Source organism: Callorhinus ursinus, unplaced genomic scaffold, assembly GCF_003265705.2.
Source record: "Callorhinus ursinus isolate GAN/ISIS: 27379988/994484 unplaced genomic scaffold, GSC_fseal_2.0 scaffold14, whole genome shotgun sequence".
In the NCBI taxonomy this organism is placed as follows: Eukaryota; Metazoa; Chordata; class Mammalia; order Carnivora; family Otariidae; genus Callorhinus; species Callorhinus ursinus.
The window spans coordinates 30,756,683-30,772,297 of NW_027397076.1; positions in this window are offsets into that span (position 1 = coordinate 30,756,683).

A 15,615-nucleotide genomic window follows, 5' to 3' on the forward strand; every position below is an offset into this window, starting at 1 on the left:
CTCAACTTCCAAAATGCAGAAACAGAACAGAGTAGCTCTTACTGCTCAAGGATTTGGGTTTAGCAGGTGGCTTGTGATGTCGAACTTCAGATGAAAGACCTTGTCAGTGAGAAATGAAGTAGACTAGGTTGAAACTGATAAATTCAAAGACAATGGGAGAACTGGGACCAGAGGGTTCGTTGTGATTCTTGTGCATATCTGGTGGGAAGGGTAGGATGAGAGAGGTGAAAAACCAAGAATTTGTATCCAATATATGGAATGCCGAACTTTGAGGTTGCGAGTGACCTCTTAAAGGCATGTCCCTTGGAAAAGGCCTACAGTGCAGAGGAGGAAAGGGTAAGGTGAAAGAGGTCTGGGGAGTTTGAAATTAGAATGTGATTTTTTTGTTGTTGTTTATATAAACACTGAAATCTCCCAGAATTGTGGTAGAAGTCTGGTAGGAAAAGACTGAGCCAGGTCTGAAAGTCCACATTGAATAAAGTGAGCTTAACAAGCATGATATGAGATAAATAGTCTTAAATGAAGATCAAATTTTATAGGCAGATGGAAAAGTAGGGGTCAGGAAGTAGAATTAGGGAATGAGGGGGAATGTCACCTCTACAATCTCTCAGTATACACATGTACGTTCCCCTGGACGGGAGGAAAAGAAATAGCTTCAGGAAAGAGGCTTATGGGAATACTGAAAGTCATAATTAATCAAAGCCTATCTTCCAGTAGTACCAATTTTCAATGGTTGGTAAACAATATCATACATCTTAGATTCACACAAACTCAGATACAATTGACGTAGGAAGCAAAATTTATGCACATGTTAATGATAACACAGCAAATGTGAAAGAAAATTCACACTTCTGAAATGCTGCTTTGGGCTAGTCCTCTGGCTCCTTTGGAAGACTGTCTTTCCACTGTCATCTGTGTGGGAAAACTTTGAAGAGGTCCTGGGAGAAAGCTTAGGGACATAGAACAGTTCATTATCCATCGGAAAGAGTCTTGCATGACAATGGATAAGGTGGGGGGGGCGGGTTGTTCAATAGAGAAAAAGGTCAGGAAGAGAATTCTGAAAACAGTACCAGTCAGGTGCCCTGGCAAAGAAAGGAGGAGGAAGTGTGGGATGTTGAAGACTTTCAGTGATTGAAACAGGAATGAAGAGTGTTCATAAGCGATCGCCCTCAGATATTTCCTATTCTAAATTTTGCACACATCATTTGTGTGCAGGCAGTGCTATACCCTGCCTGTCTCAGGGAAGCAGTCAGGATCACGTGTGAGGAGATTTTCAGCAAGAACTCTTGTTCTGATAGATTCTGGGCATTTTCATGGTGCTGGAAGCAGTGACAAGTTGTTGGTTCCCTCATCGTAACCCTCCAGGTAGCTTATAATTAATTCAAACAGTGACAAGATGACTTACTTTATGGCTCTGTAACTCCTTCTTCCAGGTCAGAGACAACCAATGAAGACCCCAAAACGGGAGTTTACTTTTTCTCTATTTGGTTTCCATGATGCTTGTCTTTTTGACCTTTTGACAATAGCAAAGATACGTGTGAACTGCTGAACAGTACTGGGCACCTCAGCACACTTAACTTTTAAGTCCCCAAATGTTTTGGTCTTCCACTCACAGTGTCTTAGATCCTGGTTCTTTTGTTAGAACTATTGATTTTTTATCAACAATTACAGCAACACTGGTTTCCCCCCCAACCTAGGACTTTTCTCCCTCAGAGAGATCTCTAAAAATGCATCAGAGGAAAGACATAGCCCAGAATCCTTGAAGCTCGTTTCCTCTGTTGCCAAAATGATTCTGTTATTTTGAAATTATACAGCACTTTTTACCCAGAAAACTTTGTGAAGAAATACTTCCTTCTTCAAATGTTATTGGATATTGAATTACAGTCCCTGGTTTCCCTGTCAGTGAAAGTGATCACATTATCTTCAGATAAACTAATATCATGATTTATTAATGATCATGTAGCAGTAATTTGGCCTGCAAGGGCCATGAATGGTGAAATAAAAAACTTTTTCTGAGAAATTCTGGAATTTAAAGAATTATATTTTTGGTGTAGCCTGAAAGACCTGTAGTCATTTCCAGAAGAAACTGAATGCAAGCCAGTTGGAAAAGACTGTGAGTTTGGAGGAATTGAAAAAGGAATTTTTCTAAAAAGACAGGCAGTGGCCTCAGGAAAGGAGGTTTGCTAAAGGCTCTGGGTACGGGCAGATGATAATAGGGAATTGCCAAATTGGGTTTTTGAGGATATCAAGATGAGGCTTAACCTGGAAATCATTGAGTTTAAATCCTGCAGGAAAGGACAGAGTAACACCTGGGGCTGTTCTCAGTAGTTTGCTAGTGTGGGCGGGGATGGGAAGGGGGCGGTAATAAAGTAATACTAACCCTAGGATGAACTGTTTAATTTTTACTTTTAAGAGATACTGTTCTCTCCTAGGTACAATAAAGCCTGTATATCTACTAAACAAGGTCTGAATTTATTCAGTCATTTAAGCATCAAATATTTACTGAATTTTTAAAAAGGTGGATTAAATTGTCTTAGGAAATTTCACAACTCTTTTGAGAGGGGGTGGGAGTTTGTGGTGGATACTTAAAGATGATGTGACTTAATTTGAAAAAGAACATTTGTGACGTAAGAATTAGGATAACGGCCCAGGTGAGATGTTAAACCAAAATGACTTGGTTTGAGCACATGCAAGGTGCCTGGTGGGGAACCCTAGAAGGGTTTGGAAGGAAAAGGATTTTGCAGGGGATTGGTCCTAAATTATGAAATATGGAGAAAAGCAAAAAAAGGGGGGTGATATTTGAATTGATATGGATTGAATGGTGTGGTGGGTAGAATAATGGGTCCACAAACATGTTCAAATCCTAATCCCCAGAACCTGTGAATGTTCATGGCAAGGAGAAATTAGGGCTGAGGATCGAACCAGCTGTTCCAGGAAATTATTCTGGATTATCCAGGTGGGTTCAGTATATACACAAGGGTCATTGAGGAAGAGGGAGACAGACAAAAAAGAGAACCAGAGGAATGGCACCATAAAAAAGACAGCCAACCACTGTGGGCTTTGAAGATGGAAGGGGACCATAAACCTAGGAATGTGGGCACCCTCTAGAAGATAGAAAAGGAAGGGAGGAGAGGAGAGGGGAGGAGGGAAAGGAAAGAAAAAAGGAAGGACGGAAGGAAGGAAGGACTGATTTTTCCCTAGAATAAGTAAGGAATGCAGCCTCACTGACACCTTGATTTTAGCCCAGTGAGACCCATTTCAGACTTCTGTCTTCCAGATCCATAAGATAATAAATTTATATTGTTTTAAGCCAGTTAGTAGTGATTTGTTACAATAGCAATAAGAAACTAATACGGATTTATGGGGAATTGATATGATTGGTGAAGGAAAGAGATGAGCAAAACAAATATATGAATTTTTTTTTTTTAAGTGTTCAAGGAAGACAATAGTAATTGGCAATCCAAGCTGATTTTGGGGGGGAAGATGATGAAAGTCAACTGATTTATATTTGAGTTTGAGGTAGTAGGATGATATGAAAGCATCGATGTCCAGATGAAAAAAATAGATTTGGATTTGCAAACTGACAATATGAAGAAACTATGAGAATAGAGGATTAATCTAAAGAGTATTTTAGGCAAAAATAGAATGGTTTAGTTTTGGCTATTTTGAGGTTTAGGGGTAGATTAAAATTAAAAAAAAATAAAATAATGGAGCAATCAGAGAAGTGGAAGGGTTATCAACACAGGACAGGGATAAATTCTAAGAGAGTTTGTGGTATGTAATTAGAGTTCAGTAAACATCTGAATGAATAAAACAGAAATATCTTAGAAACTAGACAAAGACTAAGACGGAGGTGGTTAAAAGTGGCCTTGCTAGTCAAGAGTGGTAAAACTGCTCCTATCCATTATTATATACTCAGGAACTGACTAGGTTATTATATATTCCAAAAACACAGATTGGAGTTTAGGTCCTGAAAAGTATCGTCTGACAGTCACATACATGAATGCTTGTTGCACTATGGCCTCCCCCATGCTGAATGTTACAATTTGAGGAGGATCTCAAGGACACTGATTAAACTGAGGTGTATTTCTTGGTACATTACCAGTCAATGTCTGATAAATATTCATTTTTATAGTTTTATGTCCCTCATCTCCCTATATGGTCCCATTCTCATATGCTTTTGGTCTATTTCGTGCTTGCTTTATATCCTTCCAATCCACACCCTCCATAAATTTCTTATGGGTGTCAGTGTAAAATATATAGTATTATTTCTCATAATGCATACATATTTATATATATGTATGAATTGCGTCTCATATAAATATCAGATTCATATATAACTACATGTGTTGCATTGGATTTCTTATTATTTTCACTCAACCTATATAGAACTGGAAATTTTATTTTGATAAATATTGGAATTATCCTTTTCAGTACCTCCCCCAAGTTATCGAGTCTTCTGTTGACTGATATCCGGAGTGCTTTCAACCTTTTACTACTATTGTACTTCAGTGAGGACTTTTATCGATGCCTTTTTGTGTACCTGAGCAAGGATTTCCCTAGAATTTTTTTTCTGATTATAGGACACGTGCATACCCATATTCAACTAACCAATAGATTTTATTTCCACTGATTCCATCCAATAGCAATGCATCAGGGTTTTGTTTCCCTGCATCTGCATCAAAACTTGACATTATTTGAATTCTTCACAATATGATGATCATGCAGCATATATCATTATTTTTATTTGCACATCTATGATTACTACTGCTAATGGTTTTCTCTCGTTATATACATGGTGTTGGCATGTATAAATTGCCTATTCATATCATTTCCCTATTCTTTCTGGTTTCCCCATTTCCTGATAACTTATAAGACTTCTTAGTATGTTCCAGATCTTAATCCTTTGTCAGTTTTGGATGTTGCAAATAACTTCTTACTGCTAACTTCATCAGAGAGGCCTTTGCTTGAGAAAATCTTTACTTTTGATGTAATACTATAGATCACTTTCTTTTATATCATTAATGCCTTTTGTTCTTATTAAAAAATTATTATCCACAGAGAGAGAGAAAAGATACTAGGATACACTTTCTACTAATTCTGTGTTTTTTTTTTTCTTTTCACAATATCTCTTCATTCCATGGAGCTTATTTCTCTGACATACGGTCATAATTTCATTGTGTTTTCCATATTGCAAACCATTTATTTCAACATTATTTACAACAGAGTCCATAATTCATCCACTGTAGGATATGCTAGTCTTTTAACTTTTTACGTCTCATGTTGTTCAGAAACCTTAGGTCAGTGATTCAAATTTAAGCTTACTGTTTTCACTCTAGAGATGTTGAGAATTTCTCTTTGTGTTCAATGCTTTTAAATACTTCTGTACTACATATAAATATGTATTGCTTTATTTTTTTTACCCTGCTCTGTACTTTATGAGGCTTCTCAACTGAGGGTATGCATCTTTCTTTCTTTTCTTTTTTTTAAAGATTTTTATTTATTTATTTATTTATTTATTTATTTATTTATTTATTTGACAGAGAGAGAGAGACAGAGAGAGAAGGAACACAAGCAGGGGGAGGAGGAAGCCTGATGTGGGGCTTGATCCCAAGACCCTAGGATCACAACCTGAGCCAAAGGCAGATGCTCGACGACTGAGACACCCAGGCGCCCTGCATCTTTCTTTAGTTACAAAAAATTTATGACTGCTGTATCTTCAGTTCTTCCCTCTCTGTGTTCTTATTTATTTTCTCTTTTTGGGATTTCTATCAGATGAAAATGGGTACTTCAACCTTTAGTTTTTGCATCTTGGAACTTCCATTTTTGTAGAGTTAGGGTTAGGGTTTGTACAAGTTCATTTCATTCATTTCAGTAGCCATGTAATACACTACAATATTATTATAATTATAATTATTATTATTATTTTAAGAGAGGGTGGCGGGATAATGGGGAGGGACAGAGGGAGAGAGAGAAACTTGAGCATGCTCCATGCCCAGTGTGGAGTCCAGTGTGGGACTTGATCTCATGACCCTGAGATCATGACCTGAGGCGAAATCAAGAGTCAGATGCTTAACCCACTGAGCCACCCAGGTGCTCCAATATAAATAATTTATTGATGGATATTTAGGTTTCCAATTTTCACTACCACAACAAAGAAATCATTCTACTATGTGTATTTTCGTGCTCATCTGTGAATAGTTCTTTTGAATTGTTTTTTAGAAGTAGAACTGCTGAGTCAAGGGAGATGCATGATTTTATTTTGATATACTGTCAACTCATTCTCCAGAATGGTTTCTACAATTTGTACTTCCACTAAGAATGTACAAAAGTACTATTCTTCAGCTCTATGCCAAGGCTTAATGTTATCACTATAATTCTTGTCAAACTTATGAGAAATAATTCCTTTTAATTTGCTTTTTTTCTTATAACTAGTCAGGTTGAACATCTTTTTGTATATATTTATGTAGATATTTGTGATTATCCTTTGAGACTTGTCTGCCTATATCCTGTCCATTATTTCTATTTTTTTTTTAAATTGACTTTAGGATTTGTGTGTGTGTGTGTGTGTGTGTGTGTGTGTGTGTGTGTGTTTGTATTGTGGATAATAATCTTGGCAAGTAATACATGGTACAAGATTTTTCCCAGAACTTTGATGAAATTTTAACTTTATTTATGATTTATTTTGTTTTAGGGAGTCTTTAGTTTGTAAGACATAGTTTCTGTCAATCTTTTTCTTTGGTTTTGTGTTTTACTTAGGAAATACCCCTACGAATATTAACTTATAATTTCTTCTACTTTTGTAGTATTAATTCACTTGCAATTTATACACACACACACACGTGTATTCTATTTTTCTCCGATGTGTAAACCCAATTGTTCAAATACTAGTGACTGAATAGTCCACATTTTCATTTTTATTTACAATGCTGTCTTCACCACAAACTAAGTTAAAATAAATACATGGATCTGTTTATGGATACTCTTTGTAACATATTTTAACTTGTTATTCATGTCCTTCTTCACTAATTTCATTAAAAAATTTTATAGCTATATTTTCCATAGCATCCTTAGTTTATTATTTTAATGAACTTTAGAATTCGTTTCTTTAATTAGTCATCGAATGAGGTTATATTAATATATAGATTTATTTAATTATTCCTCTGTTGCTCACAATTCATCTGTCCCTTTTCCAGCTCTTCTTTTAGATCTGCCAGTAAACTTTCATAGTTTATTTTTGCACCCCAGTCTTTGGTTTTTATGTGTTTTTTTAATTTTAATCCTTGTTTATTTGTGTTTTCAAATGTTCTGGTTCTTCTTTTTTTTTAATTGTATTTTATTATGTTATGTTAATCACCATACATTACATCATTAGTGTTTGATGTAGTGTTCCATGATTCATTGTTTGTGCATAACACCCAGTGCTCCATGCAGTATGTGCCCTCTTTCATACGCATCACCAGGCTAACCCATCCCCCCACCCCCCTCCCTTCTAGAACCCTCAGTTTGTTTCTCAGAGTCCATAGTCTCTCATGGTTCGTCTCCCCCTCCGATTTCCCCCCCCTTCATTTTTCCCTTCCTACTATCTTCTTTTTTTTTTTAACATATAATGTATTATTTGTTTCAGAGGTACAGGTCTGTGATTCAAGAGAAAGCCTAAAAGTAACATAGACCAGAAAGGAACACAGACAATATACAGTAACAGTCACCTTACAGGCAATACAATGGCACTAAATTCATATCTTTCAATAGTTACCCTGAATGTAAGTGGGCTAAATGCCCCAATCAAAAGACACAGGGTATCAGACTGGAATAAAAAAACAAGACCCATCGATATGCTGTCTGCAAGAGACTCATTTTAGACCCAAAGACACCTCCAGATTGAAAGTGAGGGGGTGGAAAACCATTTACCATGCTAATGGACACCAAAAGAAAGCTGGGGTGGCAATCCTTAGATCAGACAAATTAGATTTTAAACCAAAGACTATAATAAGAGATGAAGAAGGACACTATATCCTACTTAAAGGGTCTATCCCACAAGAAGATCTAACAATTGTAAATATCTATGCCCCTAACATGGGAGCAGCCAATTATATAAGCCAGTTAATAACAAAATCAAAGAAACACATTGACGACAATACAATAATAGTAGGGGAATTTAACACCCCCCTGACTGAAATGGACAGATCATCTAAGCAGAAGATCAACAAGGAAATAAAGACTTTAAATGAGACACTGGACCAAACGGACTTCACAGACACATTCAGAACATTCCATCCCAAAGCAACAGAACACACACTCCTCTCTAGTGCCCATGGAACATTCTCCAGAACTGATCACATCCTAGGTCTGATTCTTCTTTACAAATATTTGATAATTAAATGGAAATGTTTTTTCTTTTCATATTTATTGGCATGAAAAATGTACAATGTATTTCCTATAATTTTAATCTCCTCAGTGTATTTATTTTCTTTCTTATTTTATTTATGTTTGTTTCTCTCTCTCTTTTTTTTTTTTTGGCAAGGTTTATCATTGCATTTTTCACTTCCTTGTTACTGACTCAAAGAATCAGCTCTTGATATTAGTCAATTATATTATTTCCCCTTTATTTTATGTTAACAGACTTATTTATGTTTTGTGTTTACTTTTTATTTATTCTTTGTTAAGGTCTACTTTATAGTGAATTTAGAACAGGAGATAAATATGTTTTTGAATTATTTTTATTATATATTTTAATCTGACTGAAGGGGTTCAAGACAGACCAGAATGTGACATTTTGGTATCTGGATTATTGTGAGCTGAAGACACTTGAGACTCTGAAGGCACAGGAAAACTTTTGTCCCTCCCTTAGTCACACAGAAGAACCTAAATTGGGGGTCTTTCCCAGAATAAGAGTTATTAACAGAGATAAATTTTATCTGAGTGACCCATCTGTATGGTAGGGCAAATATCTAAGTACCAAACATCTGTTTTTCTTATTGCCCTGTGAAGTACATTCCTTTCTTCTGAAGTCCCGGACCCCTACCCCGTTCTCTTCAGTTCAGAATGACATATATACCTCATTTTCCCTGTCTTTGGAATTTCCATGTCCATGTGGATTCCCCATACATACATCTATTAAATTTGATTTTCTCCTGTTAATCTGTGTCATGTCAATTTTTTCTTAGTCCAGCTAAAAGGACTTTTGAGGGGACAAGAATTCTTGCTCGCCAACATAACAAAAACTCTGAAATTCACACTTTTGTTTCAGTTTTAACTTCCTCCTATATAATTTGATATGTTTTATCATCTTTAAGATGTATTTCCCTTATTTAAATTACAAGTGTATAATTTAGTATTCAATATTATTTAACTTAAAGTGTGGACTCTTTAAATTAAACAAACATTATTTTATTCATTTGCTGACTATTTGAGGTTCTACTATAGGAAAAGTATTGATATATCAACTTGTATGACTTTGTAATAAATGAACTCACATGAAAGGGGAAAAATTATATCTCACTATGATTTAAAATTGCATTTCTTTGGTTACTAGAGGAGTTTACCATTTTTCATGTACTTTGTTGCCATTTTAATTTATTATTTGGAAAAATACATCTTTTTATTATTTTTCCTTAATTTTCTTCTAAGATAGCATCTTTTCCCTATTGATTCCCCAAATTCTGTTCAATAGTTAAGATTTTGACCTATTCATAGGTTACAATTTTTTCAATTTGTTTTGTTTTGTTTTCTTTTTGAACTATTTCTCTTTAGTGCAGATAGTTTTCATAACATTTTAAAATTGAGCTATAATTTACCTAGAGTAAAATGCACAGATGTCAAGAGTACCATTCGCTCAGTTGGAAAATACGTAAATCCATGTGACCAACATCCCAATTATTGTATAGTTCAATTACTTCATCAGAGAAAGTCCCTTTCTACTCCTTTCTTGTTGATCACCTTTCCTATGCTTCATGCTAACCAGCACTGTTCTGATTTTTATTGCCATAAATTAGTTTTCTGTGTTCTATAGATGCATATAAATAGTCATACTATATTTACCCTGCCTATATTTACTCTGAATGATGTCTGACTCCATTCACTCAACATAATAGCTGTGAAATTCTTCTTTGTTTTTGTGTGTTTCAGTAGTTTATTCCTTTTCTTACCAAATGGTATTTTGTTGAAGAAATATACCAAAATTTTATTATCTATCTGGATTTTCAGCTTTTGGCTACTATGATTAATTGGCTCTGATAACTTTTTGTTAAAGACTTTTGGGGACATTTTGGAATTCAATTTTTTTTAATGTAGAAAGAATTTTAATCAATAGAATCAACTCAGAAATTATGGAGATGAAGGAATTTGCAGACAAAGATATTACAATAGCTATTTTAATTATGATTCACATGAACACGAAGGTAGAAAAAACATGATCATGAAAAGGAGAGAACTGGGAGATATAAAAAGACTCAAATTGAACTTTTTGAGGTAAAAAAATACAATATCTGAGTTGAAAAATAAAGTAGATCAAACTACAGACTGAATGCCTTGTGCCCCCACAACTCATATGTTGAAACCTAATCCTCAATGTAGTGGTATTTGGAGGTGGGGCCTTTAAAAGGTGATTAAGTCATGAAAGTGGAGACTTCATGAATGGAATTCGTGCCCTTATAAAAGAGATCCCAGGGAGCATCCTTGCCCCTTTTGCCATGTAAGGACACAATGGGAAGGTGTCCATCTGTGGACTTGGAAGTGTGCCCTGACTAGACATCAGATCTTCTGTGTCTTCATCATCTTCATCTTGGACTTCCCAGCCTTCAGAACTGTGAAAAATAAATAATTGTTTTAGAAACCACTCAGTCTTTGACATTTTTGTTCTACCAACCTGAATAGACGAAGGCAACATTCACATTAAATTGCCAGGAGCAAAAAGGATCAATGAACTTGAACACAAGCTATAGAAATTATACAAATTATGTGTAGACACAAAAATGGTGGAAAGAACTAACAGAGTATTAGTGACCTGTTGGATAATATGAAGCAGTGTAATATGCATGCAACTGCCATCTCAAAAGGAAAGAACAGAGAGAGAAGGGATGAGAGAAAAAAACATTTGAAGAAATAATGGCAAATTATTTTGCATGTTTGAAGGAAACTATAAATCTCCAGACCCAAGAATCTTAACAAACTTCAAGCAGAGTAAACCTTATGAAAACTACACTAAGTGCATCTTAATCAAATTTCTGAAAATCTGTGGTAAAGAGAAAATCTCAAAAGTATTCAGAGATAATAAAGACAAAGGACTTCACTGTGGTACAATTTAGATGAATATAAGACTTGTGATCAGTAGAATTTAGTTGACTTAACACATTCAAGATAGATTATAATAAAATGATAGAATATTAATCCTCACTTTTGAAGTGCTTTACCATTAATCTCTCATAAGATCATCATTAAATTATCAAGGAAATATAATAATAGTGAAAAATCTGTATCAACAATGAAAATTAGAAAAGAGTGTGGATCTTGTTGCAAAGATTTGAGGAGTCTCCAGGCTCTAGAAGAGGGGAGAAAGTATTGGGGAAACCATGTTATCCTTTAACTCACCTGCATATAAAACTATAGCCTAATTCAGAAAGAATTGAAAAAACTATCACTGCCCCTAATTTTGAATGGCAAGGGCTGGATAAAAGTGTGGGTTGCACAGCATTTGGTAATTAAGTCTTACCACCAGAAATTTTCTGGATGCCAGGGTTAATGCAGTGGAGGAAGCCTGCTGTACAGATTATTCTCATATTACACTTTTAGCTAAATTAGGGAGACAGCTGAGGGTAGTTCCCAGTGAGAGCTGTCAAGCCAATGAGAATAATTTTATAGAAAGCATTGGGACTACTCCATAATTACAGACAAGAAAATCTTCAGTAGAGAAGAGAAAACCCATGCTTTGATTTCATTCAAGTGCAGTGTCCTTGACCATTAACTTTCCAAAGTAAAATCGTAATAAATCTAAGTTTTTCTCTTCTTGCTTTTGTGACTTACATAGGACCTCATTCTATTTCTTACAATCCATCTTAACCCTACTACTGTTCAAATATAAGCTTCCCTCTCTAAGGTTAAGTAAACCAAAAAGTTGACCAATGTATTGAAAATGGTACACTTTTAAATGAGACTACTATGAGGAATTAAAACAAATGCCCACCTGTAAAACAAACTTACTATAAGAATATAGAGAAATGTTAAAAAAAATCCATGATCTGTAAATGTATTAAAGTTCAAGAAGACCAGAGTAGAGAGTCATTAAAGATCCATGAAAGATACTTAGAGATTAAAAATAAAACTGCTAGATTTTGAAAATGCAATTAAGGAAAATTGTACAGAATTCTGATTGGATTGTACTGAACGCTGAAAAGTGAGTTAGTACTTTTATCTTCCCAAATTAAACAGAAAAGAATGTAATGATAATTGGGACCATGAGATTACATGAGAAGACAGATGACTAAATTTTTACTGCCAATTTTTTTCTATGTGTCTGCTGCAGTTTGATGTTTTAAGATAATGCCTCAGTGTTACACTATGTCAGTGATGATAGGTTGAAACTTCCCAAACTGAAATGCACAAAGAAAAAGAATGACAAAAAGACACCAGAATACTCAAGACTGTGGGGGTACTTTAAAAGATATAACATACATATAATTGAAATACCAGAAAGAGAAGAAGGAAGACAGCAGAAGAAATACTTGAAATAATAATCTCTGAGAACTTTTCAAAATTAATGACAAACATCAAAGATCCAAGAAGTTCACAGAACACAAAACAGGGTAAATACCCAAAATCCACATCTAGGTATATTATACTTAAACTGCAGAAAACCAGAACAAAGAGAAAGTCATGCAAATAGCCAGAAGGGATGGATGGGGGAATCTTAATATAGAGCAATAAGTGTAAGAATTACGGCTGACTTCTTGTCAGAAATTATGCAGGCAAGAGTGATGTTAGCAAGAAGACCAAAGAAGACATACCTAATTCATATCCACCTACCTAACAAAAACAATAATTTGGCATCCATCCACAGACAAAGGTGCCTTTGTGGGAGCTTTGGGAATCCAAATAAGACATTGTGAAACCTTTCTGCAGTCTAAGGCCAGGAGGAACTGTTTTGAGAATTCAGGCTAATAATGAGGCAGCTGACTCACCTACCACAGCCCCACCATAGATCCAGAAGCAGTTCCATAAACCCTGAGAGTTTGGCTACTGCCTCACCTGGCTTTGGTTCTGTCACCAGCACCACATGTCAAGGTACCTGGGACAGTCACGCTCACTTGTGTGTTGAGTCACAGGCATGCAGGACTCAGTGCTGGCTGAGGACCCTGAAGTGGTCTGTAAACCAGCTCCAGCCTCTCTTGGCTACAATCTAGAATGCTGTAGATTCTAAAAGGGCCCTGTAACTGGAATCTAGCCTATCCTAGCCATAGTCCATGAATAGACCTACTGGGACAGGGACCCAGCAAGAGATATAGCTATAGCCCAATATGGGGCTCCAGGTCCTCACAGCCGCAGGCTACCTGCAGACCTGAGAGTCTAGGATCTCAGCAAGAGACATGTCCATCTGCACCCCCCAGAGATCCTGAAAGGGCCCTTTATTAGACTCCAGTCTCCTCCCATCCACAATCCATGAAAAGGCCTGCTGTCAAAGGGAATGGGCAGAAGAAATTCCCAGGAGATCTATAATTTGACAAGGAATTCTAAATAATTATCTTAAAGAAACTCAATGAAATGTAAGACAGATAAACAATGAAAAAATTATGGATAACAATGTGTTAACAAAATGAGAGATTTATTTATTTATTTTAAAAATTTTATTTATTTATTTTAGAGAGAGTGACAGCAAGAGATCACAGAGGGAGAGGGAGAAGCAGGCTCACTGTGGATAGGAGAGCCTGACTCGGGCTTCGATCCCAGGACCCCTAGATCACAACCTGAGGCAAAGGCAGATGCTCAACCAACTGAGCCACCCAGGTGCCCCTTATTTTTTTTTTAAGATTATATTTATTTATCTGACAGAGAGATAACATAAGCAGATAGAGTGGCAGGCAGAGGGAGAGGGAGAAGCAGGCTCCCTGCTGAGCAGAGACCCGACATGGGCCTTGATCTCAGGGCCCTGGGATTGACCTGAGCTGAAGGCAGACGCTTAACCAACTGAACCACCAGGCATCCCAAAATGAGAGTTTTAATTATAAAATCGAAACCATAAAAAAAAAGAACCAAACAGAAATCCAAGAGCTGAAGAATACAATGATAGAACTGAAAAATTCAGTAGAGAGATTCAACAAGACTTGGTCATGCAGAAAAAACAATCCATGAACTCAAAGACAGATTGCTTGAAATTAGCCAGTTAGAGGAACAAAAAGCAAACAGCAAAAAGAATGAAGAAAGCCTACATGAATTATGGGAGCATTATAAACATTATAAACATAGGGATCCCAAAGAGAGAGAAGAGGCAGAAGAGTACTGAAAGAAGTAATAGGCAAAAACTCCCTAAATTGAGGGAGAGATATGGACATCCAGGTACAGGAAGCTCAAGGAACCCAAACAAGATCAACCCAAAGAACATCACTATATTCAAAATGTTAAAAGTCAAAGGCAAGGAAAAGATTTTGAAAGTAGCAAGAGAAAAAGAGCTATCATATGCAAGGGAACTGGCAGAAAGCTATCAGTGATCTCTCTGCAGAAACTTTTTAGGCCAGGAGATGGAGGGATCCTAGAACAGAATGCAGAAGGTGACAAAAGATCTGTCCGTGCTGCCAGTGTATGAAATAATCTCACTGATGAGGATGGGGAAATACCTGTTGACCTAAGTAAATAAGTAGAATCTATAGGATTAAAGGCAAAGCAACCTTTAGGTAAGCATTGTGATCTGCTCCAGTGGTAACATTGTTTCCCACGTGTATGAGTTAACAATTCTGAACCACTATACCTGTATACTGGGTTGAACAATTAAGTAAACAAATGGTGGCCAGTGGGAGCCAGGTTTCTCACTGTTGGATTAGGAAGTTACAGATAACTGATGTTAAAATAATTCATGTGGTAATGGATTAGACTTGGAGACCTCAGTGTGAACTCATATTTAGCTTAATATAGTACAGATGGTTACATATAGAAATGTTTATAGATATGTACATGTATATGGGTTAATATACACACATTTATTTCCTTATTCTGTCAGCTGAGGGAGCTTCGAAGCAGTGACACCCAAGTAGCAATGAACACACCTAGATCTTTGTTTCAAATACCATTCTCCATTAAAAGAAACTAGACCTTCTTGGGGGAAATGACTGATTCCAGGATTAGGGCAGGGAATATTAAAAAAATGAACTTGGAGTATCTTATAGTACCAGAAAGTCCTACAAAAGTAAAGACGCAAAGGGTTCAAAAGCAAAGCAAAACAAAACAAACCTCTAAACCCCAGTGATCAATACTGGTTCTTGAATTGTGACAAATGTACCATAATAACGTATGATGTTATTAATAATGGAAGCTGGGTATGGGTGTATGGAAACTCTCTTTACCACCTTTCAATTTTTCTATATATCTAAAACTATTCTAAAGTAAATATTTATTTAAAAAATCTGTTCC